We start from the raw sequence: 9,572 nt of genomic DNA, 5'->3' as shown, positions 1-9,572 counted from the left end.
ATACTATATAGCAGGGATGGGCAACTTCGGTCCTGGAGGGCCACTTTCCTACAGAGTTTAGCTCCAACCCTGAAAAAAATCACCTGCCTGTAATTTTCTAGTAATCCTGAGGACCTTGATTAGCTTTAGGTGTGTTTGATTAGGGTTGAAGCTAAACTCTGTAGGACAGTGGCCCTCCAGGACCGAAGTTGCCCATCCCTGCTATATAGAGTATACTAGAATGATCAACATGGATCATCTTCAATTAAGCTTTAAGTATTTATAGCAAGATAGCCCACTGCAGCCTCTTGTTATTCACATAGCTTCCTTTTATTTCACTGCAAACTGGCATACATGCAAGTATGTGCAACTTTTGTTGCATTGTTGTCCCATATATCATTAACCAGATCTAAATTTTTATGTCCCAAGAAAAAGAATCATGGTCATTAATTATATGTAATTATTTATATGTTATTAATTATATGTAGTTATTTTTAAAGAAATAAGAAATTAAAATTTCTCAAATAAAAATTTCTATTTACTGTACCAAACACCACTTTCAAAACACAATAGTCACCATACTTTATTAAACAACACTTTATTGAAGAACAAAGCATAAAGTTGATAAAGTAGCATAAAGACAAATGAGATTCAAGATAAATAAAATGTGTCTTCAAAAATACATTAACATCATATGAATCCATTCACAGCTGCTGAAGCCACAAAACGAGTGCCAGATAATCATATTCAGTCACCTACAGAAAACAGATTTGATATTGTGATGGAAAATAATGATTCATTAGAAGAACACGATAGAGACATACAGGGAAGAGCAAGAAACCAGTTTAGCTGTGATAAACTGGTTTCTTGCTCTTCCCTGTATGTCTCTATCGTGTTCTTCTTCCTCGTCTAAACAGTTTGTTCAGTTGAAGAACAGAAGATGTGATCACTGATGTGGTGTAGCTTTTTCTCAACCAGAAGAAGAAGTCTCAACATCCCATTGTCAGGCGTTCTCCAGTCCTGGTCTGAAAGTAAAACAAAAAACAGAAATCAGGTTGTTTAATGGACAGTCAGGTCAGCTTATGTTCTGCATTATTTAAAGCAGTGATGGTTTACTCTGGCCCTCAGCGTCCACTGTCCTGCAGATTTAGCTCCAACCTCAAACCCTCCTGCCTATTGTCTAGAAATAAACCTGAAGACTTTGGTTAAAATTTTCAGATGTGCTCGATTAGGGTTGGAGGTTAACTCTTAATTGACCTCAAAAAGTAGAATGCAAAGGGCCAGAGTTGCCTGTTCCTTACATAAATTTACAAAGCAGCAGTCAGTACATTATATAATATACACATTGAAGTGTATATATATATATATATATATATATATATATATATATATATATTAGGGCTGTCAAAAGATTAATCGCGATTAATCGCATCCAAAATAAAAGTTTGTGTTTAAATAATATATGTGTGTGTACTGTGTATAATTATTTTGTAGATATAAATACACACACATGCATTTATATATTTAAGAAATATTTGCATACATATACTGTATATATTTATATATAATTTATATTATATATAAATATAATTTTTTTATATATATAAATTACACATTTTTCTTAAATATATACAAGCATGTGTGTGTATTTATATATACAAATTTAATTACACACAGTGCACACACATATATTATTTAAACACAAACTTTTATTTTGGATGCGATTAATCGCGATTAATCTTTTGACAGCCCTAATATATATATATATATATATATATATATATATATATATATATATATATATTGCAGCACAATAATATAAGCTAAGTACTGAACAAAAACAGTTTTACCCATATCAACAGCAACATATTTTAAAAGATTTTTTAGAAAGGCATGGTCTCTTTTGAGCCTTTACCAGTGATGCTTGATTTCTTTCCAGACAACATACTCTTCTGTCAATTGTTTCAAGAGCTTCACTTGGTCAAAAACCAAGTGATAACCTGTACAATGTAAAATTGTCAACATCAAATTATGTACTACATATTACAGCATTGTTTCAATACAATACATACCAATGGACTCGCGCACTTTTCTGTCGTCTTTGGGCACCAGATGTTCCTTCCTCACCCGAAACAAAGGACTTATTCGATTAGCTTGCGTTGATATAAGGACTGGTCTTCCTTCTCGGCTGTAAAACAAGAAAGTCTCGACTTACTCTATGTGCAATTACTGTTGTTCTTGAAACACAAATTAAGACAGTTATAAATAAGTTAATTTACCATATGATTAGGGAGAGAACATTTGATGAGTAAATACTGATATATTAAGAAACTTCACCTGGGAAGGGCTGATCACGGCAAGATTTGCTGCGACTCACTAGTAGCTCTTGTAATGGTTGAGTTTGATATTGGTAGAGCTTTAAAAAAAAGGACTAAGTAATCCTGCAAAACAGAAAGGAAGGTAATTTTAATACATTACTTGCAAATAGTCAGTTTATAACTGTAGGATATGTTTTCTGTGAAGAGTGTTGCATAATTAAATGTTAAAAGCATTTTTATGTATTAAGTTCACTGATATGTGGGCATTTCTATGAATAAAAGTATGTCTTTAATAGCAAGCAATAATCATGAAAATGATTTACATGCAAACGGGACAGTTATCAGCAGTGTAACTGATCTGATTATGACAAAATAATCGAGTATCTGATGTCATGTGACAAGTCAGATAAGCTTTTCCACTCTTGCAAACAGAGGTAGGTTATGAGGTGTGGAGAGACATCATGTATCACTGGAACATGAACAGACGGGGACCAATTTGCAATTAATATAAACTATCTGTTTATATTACAGTGCGACTACTTTCCAAGAAGGGGCGCAACTGATTTACAAATATCGCGACAAATATGTACAGGAATTGAGGCAGTAGCCAATGACAGCACTAGGAGTAAAAGCTGCAGGATTGTGTACGAGTGTACAAATATGTACGAGTATCGTACGAATTTGACAACTTGTTAAATCTTGTGAATTATCAAGACTTTCAGTCTATGTTTGTACTGATTGGGCTATGGGTTTTGTGAGAAAAGTTTTAAGAAACAACAAATGCTTGATAAAATGTTTGATTTAGGGTTAAAACCAACACGTACATAGCATTGCGAATATTTGCCTTTGCAGCTGTCCGTCTCCTCCGTTTACTTCTCCTCCAACAATAATGGGCTGACTGAGTCCGAAAGGCCCTTTTGGTCTTTTGAGCTGAAAAAAGAGAAAAGAAAATATCATTATGTATAATATATAGGATTATTTAATGGAAAAAGTACTGATATACCTTACAAATATTGGATGTTACATTATAAAGCCTTACAAACATGGCAAGTGTTGTGGTTAATATGCATTTACAACAAATATCACTTTAAAACTATCAATCAATACTGAGGTAAAAGCATGGTAAGTTTTGTGATTACTGTCCATTACTAAACCAATCACAGTAAAACTATGGTTACTGTGGTAAAAGCATGGTAAGTGTTGTGGTTACTGTGCATTTACAATAAGTACCACATTAAAACTACAAATAGTGTGGTAAAAGCATGGCAAGTTTTGTGATTACTGTCTTTTTACTACACTTATCACAGTAAAACTAATGTTACTGTGGTAAAAGCATGGTAAGTGTTGTTTTTACTGTGCTTCTACTACAAATACAACTTTGGAACTAATTGTACTATTTTTAATCTGATATGAATATCTAGGCCTATAGCACGTCACGTGACAGGCAGTGTTAATCACCCTGTTTTGAATTAGAAAGCAATGAAACGCAAAGTCTGCATATATAATGGCAGATTAATATCGACAAACAGAAAATACATTATATCACACATTATTAGGACAGCGTATTTAGGTATTTACTTACCAACATCTGACACACGTGAACTGATGCCAAATATCGCGATGTGTTCGGAACGAGACTTCTTCAGCGCGATTTCCTACTGATAAAATATAATTTTAAAAATATCAATAAACAGCAAAGCAATCCATCTTCCCTGGCAATAAGACCGAAATAATAACATTAAAAAAATCTATATAAAAATACATATGATCTCGTGAATAAATGCTAATTAAACAGCTTCTCTTCTCGAAAAATGATAGAAGAAATTATAAAAATATAGCTTTCTGCACCAAATGTGCAGAAAGCTATATTTTTATAATTTCTTCTATCATTTATCGTCATAAATCTAAAGTGTCTAAACACAACTTATTGTCCTGACTCAACAGTTTTTAATCAAACCTCCGATAAAAATACGTTATCCAGCTTCTTAAAGCAGTGTCCTACCTATGACAAGAAAACGCTAAAACTGCAATTACTTGCAAGCATCTTCGAGCGTTGTTAAACTCACCTTTTAATGTCGTTTTGCCTGCAGTTGAGGGTTGCTTTGGGCAAACTCACCTCTGAATGCCGTTTTACCTGCAGTTGAGTGTTGTTAAATTCACCGCTGCGTTGTTAAACTCACCGCTGAATGATCACGTGCGTTGTTAAACTCACCGCTGAACGCGCTAAACCTTTGCGGGGACTTTGATATCAGATTGCGAGGGGTTTTAAACATCAAAAACCAGTTGGAGGGCCAGATAAAAATTATCTGGGTGCCGCCATTTGACTCGCCCTGGCATAGATAATATTTTGTAGCCCAATGAGAAAAAGGGAGTAAATAATTTAAACAAAATGAACAGCATAGCTGCTACGTGTGAAAAGAAACCTGCTTTGGATGTATTATGTTCAGGACAAACGTAATAGCACTGCAATAGATTGGCTATATTAGGTTAAGGACCAACGTAATAGCACTGCTTATATTAGGTTAAGGACCAACGTAATAGCACTGCTTATATGTTGGCATGTAACGTAATTGCGATTTGCAAAATAGTTTCCTCAGAACGTATTTCATGTGATACAGGGTTGGAACATTAAGGCTGTGATAGGACTTCCTATTAACATAATCTCCCTCATGTTCCCCTAGAGCAGTGGAGATTGGAGCAATAGACTGCATACATGTTGCAATGACTCTAGGGAATCCTATCATAAGATTAACAGAATAATAATAAAAAAGATTTAAAATAATTCTTAACATGTATTATATTGTATAGTACATTTGTGAAATTTGCTTTTTGGAAAAAAATAAATAAAAAAGTGTTCATGTGATGTCACCCTATCAATATATCTTACCGGCAATTTTATAAAAGCCCTCTTTTATGGACATGGTCGATAAATGTCCGGGGAACACTATTAATGAAACTATTCATGTACTCCTGCAGAGCAAGGACCACCTTGCTAATGGTTCGACAAACCGTGTTTCCCCCTAGCTTCTGTGCATCACCGTGCAAGTATGTAGCCTACTTGCAAAAAAAAAGAAAAGAAAAACGCAACGCAATACCATTTGCGGTACAGTAAGTGCATGATTCCGATGTGTTAAATTCTTTATGTGCGGCTCAAGAAGTTCGCAAAGATAAGACATTCCTTCCGCGGAAAATCTGTATCTTTCATACAAGTAACTATCAGGAAAGGCAAGGGGATTTTGTCTGGCTAAAAACTCTTTCTCTACGAAGTGCTCGTCAAACAATTTGCGCTGAGATGTCCACCGGATTTGGAAGAAAAGGTGAAGTCATTGCAACAGACACTGGGAATAAGTTACGTCACCTTTAAGTTTCTTTGCTCTCAGCTGATTGGTCAAACTTCAGTCTGAGATCTTGAATCCAGAACATAACCTGCCCCAAAGCAGGTTAGCCGTGCAGCGTAAGATACCATGGCGACGAACACCGATTAAAGCCAAGCTACTTTCATAGTACCTAAAACCCAGGGTTGGCGGAAACTAAACTGAAACATAGCTGGCTAGCCACCTAAACCGGCTTCATGGTATAGGCCCGTGGTCTGGGAACCACGTTAATTTTCTTGTATTTGAGGCGTGGTTTATGAATGCCCAGAGCCGTTTATTGGGCGCATCAAATCAAATGCGCCTGTACATAGCTCATAGCTAATCGTTTCAATTATACCAGATGACGTATGTAGAGTGACAGATATTCAACGAGGAAGAAGACGATGGCTGAAGAAGACTAAACTACTTAGAACACTATCTAAGGCTGCATCGAAAGGTAACTTCGCGTCTGCTGCCATGTTGGATCCATAGATATAAACAAACTGCTTCGGTGTGTCGCATAGACGTCGTCATCGTCTTGCTGCTCCCTCCCCGTTCTGTGATTGGTCCCCTCGCTGAGGCGAAAATCTGGTCCATGGAATCCAGGCTGCCTAGCAGCGTGAATAAAATCGCGCTGCGCTCAAGGCAGCATGGGGAAACCCAGGCTACCGCAGAATAGTCTCAATTATAATTCACACAAAAAACATGATTCACACATGCGTAGACAATTTCACATGCATGAAACCTAATTCACGTACACACAAAAAAAATTCACGTGCGTGAAAAAAATATACATTCACAAAAAACAATTCACATGCGCAAAATTAAAGTATATATTCATAAAATACATTTCACAAATGCAAAACACAATTTGTAGATATTCACAATTCGTAGATATACAACTGTGCACAAAAACCTTTGAATGTTTAAAATGTACGAGTTTATCCTTGAATGTGAATGTGCAAATCGTCATTCACGTGTGAATCACCTTGGATTTGTGTGTGTGTGTTTTTGAGACTTTCCTGGCAGCGAACTCCTCCTACACAGATGAGTCGTACTCTTTAGCCAATCAGATTTAAGCTTATCAATCGACCAATCGGTATCACGTGAGGGCGGGCCCACCTGCATGGGGCAAACATTTGACACGGTAACTTGGTAATAGACCAACTGTTGGAGCCATTCTGTGTATTGGGATGGGTTGGCGCTGTGTTCTGCCACAAGTCTACTTAAGATTAGTGCAGGTGTGGCGCACAGCGAGGTGCATGGTTTTTGACCGTGAGACACGGCGTGTAATCATGGAGACTGAATTGAATTAAGTTTTATTTAAGAAATGTTTCATTTTTCGTTATATTAATAAATGGATTGGCATATCCGACTTTAGTTCAGACTTTTGAAAGTTTATTATTTTTACCTTATTTAATTATTTAAGCCACAAGGTAACAGCACGTCGAAAAACACACGTGCAAAACAACTTAAATGTGCGCCAACATTTAGTCAAAAACCACCTCTGTATGAGGAAAAGACTGATCAAGTTTAAACGACACGGTCCTTGTGCTGTTTGTTCACCTTGTTTTCGACGGTGATCAGCTGAATGGAAACGCTGGCGCACTGAATTGATGAGGCGGAGGTCGGTGACGGACAGCGGTGATCGGTGCCGGACGAGCGGAGGTCGGTGACGGACAGCGGTGTTCGGTGGATGTCGGAGTATAGGCGGTCCGGACGCGGTGAGGACGGACGCCATAGACGACGGAGGTTGGTAAGCGCGCCTCACATTGGACAGTGAGGATTGGACACTTTGATGCAGACACGTCACCAGGTGGAGGAAAGTTCTTTTGGACCTTGAACGAGTAAAACGAGGTAACGGCAGTTAACACACACATAAGAAGATGTATGAACTTTAAGAGCTGCAGTTATTAAAGTGTAAACAGCAAGAGTGACAAGAGAATACAATACATTGACATTTGTTTTAAAGTAAACAAGGACTTGAAATAAGAGACATTTGGGTCAAGGGGTTTACACAAAAAAAAATGAATGTGTTTATGCTTTATTTCTGATTTCTCGTTTTCATTATATTTAAAGGAAATGTTTTTTTTGGGGTAGTTGGTTGAAAACGAGGTAAAATGGATGAAAATCATCAAGGTAGCAAGGTAACTCATGTGGTGTCGGCTGACTCACAAAATGTTAACGAGGAAGAAGCATCTGTGAAAAAAAAGGTCTATAAAACTTACAACAAAAGCACTGCTTTCTAAACTAAGTGACTTAGAGGCACTAAGAAAATCCAAATTAAGTAAAGCTGCCAATATCAAACAAACTGTTCAAGGTTTAATGTGTGAGTCTGGTTATGAAGTTGAAATTAAAAATAGCTTCAGCAAATATCAAGTCTTGATTAACGACGCAAAGGTTGCACATAACAATCTGCTTGAGTTGCTACCCATGGATGAAAAGGAAAAGCATGAAACCTGGTTCAAAGCAAAGCTTTTAAGTGTCAACGAATTTTGTCAGTGTGTGGAAAATCATTTTAAGAGTACAAATAGTGGTACTAATGAAGATGTTCACCTTGAGGACGATGTAAAGCCAACGGACAGTATATCAAATGTTGGAACATCATCATGCACTAAAAGCAGCACCAGTGAAAGATCAAGTCGATCAAGCAAAGCTGCATTTGAAGTTGCACATGCACAAGCAGAAGCCAAGAAAGCTGGCGGAATCAATACGCAACAGAATGGAGCAAGTGGAAATGGAAGCTGAGATTGAAGCCTCAGATGCAGAGTTGGCAATACTGCAAGCATTTTCAGATCAGGATAGAATGGGATCTTACTTTGAGAAGCAAAAATCAAAAGAAAGACCTGACATTCCTGATGCAAAGTTTGAGAAGTCTACCAGATTGATGAGAAATAAAGGCTTACCTGTTGCAGTTGCAAGATCCAGATCCACTGAAAATGTTGCACATGCGGTTGATGACAATTCTACACGACAGATTCTGCAAAGGCAAAATGAAATATCCGAGCTGCTCATACAACAACACAGAGCGAGCCAACTGCCACCAAGACAAATGCCTGTTTTTGAAGGTGATCCACTGAAGTTCAAAATGTTCATGCAAGCTTTTAGGCACTGTGTGGAGGAGAAAGCTGCATCTAAAGGTGATTGCATGTATTTTTTGGAAAGGTACACCAGAGGGCGACCACACGACCTTGTACAAAGCTGCTTACATATGAGTGCGGAGAGAGGCTTTGATACAGCTAAAGCCCTCCTACAGGAACACTTTGGTAATGAAACAAAGATCACAGCAGCATATATGGAAAAGGTTCTCAACTGGCCTGTGGTGAAGGCTGAAAGTGTTTCGTTACTACATGACTATGCATTATTTTTACGTGGATGCAATAATGCAATGTCAGATTTAGAGGATATGAAAGAGCTGGACATGTCTGCCAACCTCAAAATTATTGTTTCGAAACTTCCTTTTAAATTGAGGGAAAAATTTAGAAGTTCTGCATGTGATATTCGGGAGAGACACAACCGCAGACCTAACTTTAATGACGTTGTACAGTTTGTGGAATATCAAGTCAAAATCTTGTCTGATCCTATTTTTGGTGATATTCAAACTACTGAAAGAGAAAAGCAGGTTAAAAGGGATGTGTAATGTATACAGCAAAGTCTAAGTTGAAACGAGACAACTTTGCTACAAATGTCTGTGCTGTTAGCAAAGTACAACACAAGTACACACAAGAAGGTAAACAGAGGGACGGCAACATCAGCATCAATTGACCGTTCGCAAAACCCCGCCCTCGAACGCTCCTCGTCCAATCCTAGCTCAGCAACTGTAACTAAGAAGGACCTCCGTCAAACATTGCGATTTCAGCACATGGTGAAACGATGCGCCTATGGCACTTGCAAGTCTGACACTAGGTACACTGTAAACCCA

The 9,572-nt window shown here is 37.4% G+C and overlaps 1 long non-coding RNA gene across 2 annotated transcripts; it reads right to left on the bottom strand.

Annotated features, from left to right (window-relative positions):
- Window positions 1-3,131: 3,131 nt before the first annotated feature.
- Window positions 3,132-4,661, bottom strand: LOC307163626. Of its 2 annotated transcripts, none has more exons than XR_013822113.1 (3): window positions 4,364-4,661; window positions 3,880-3,955; window positions 3,132-3,227 (listed from the first exon to the last, which is right to left on the bottom strand). It is a non-coding gene; the product is annotated as an uncharacterized lncRNA (long non-coding RNA). The 2 variants fall into 2 exon arrangements; XR_013822114.1 differs by having other exon boundaries at window positions 3,880-3,952; window positions 4,478-4,661.
- Window positions 4,662-9,572: the final 4,911 nt, after the last annotated feature.

Source organism: Squalius cephalus, assembly GCF_949319135.1.
Source record: "Squalius cephalus genome assembly, chromosome: 8".
Taxonomy (NCBI): Eukaryota; Metazoa; Chordata; class Actinopteri; order Cypriniformes; family Leuciscidae; genus Squalius; species Squalius cephalus.
The sequence above is the reverse complement of the archived record's forward strand: the minus strand, read 5'-3'. Positions and strand labels throughout refer to the sequence as shown.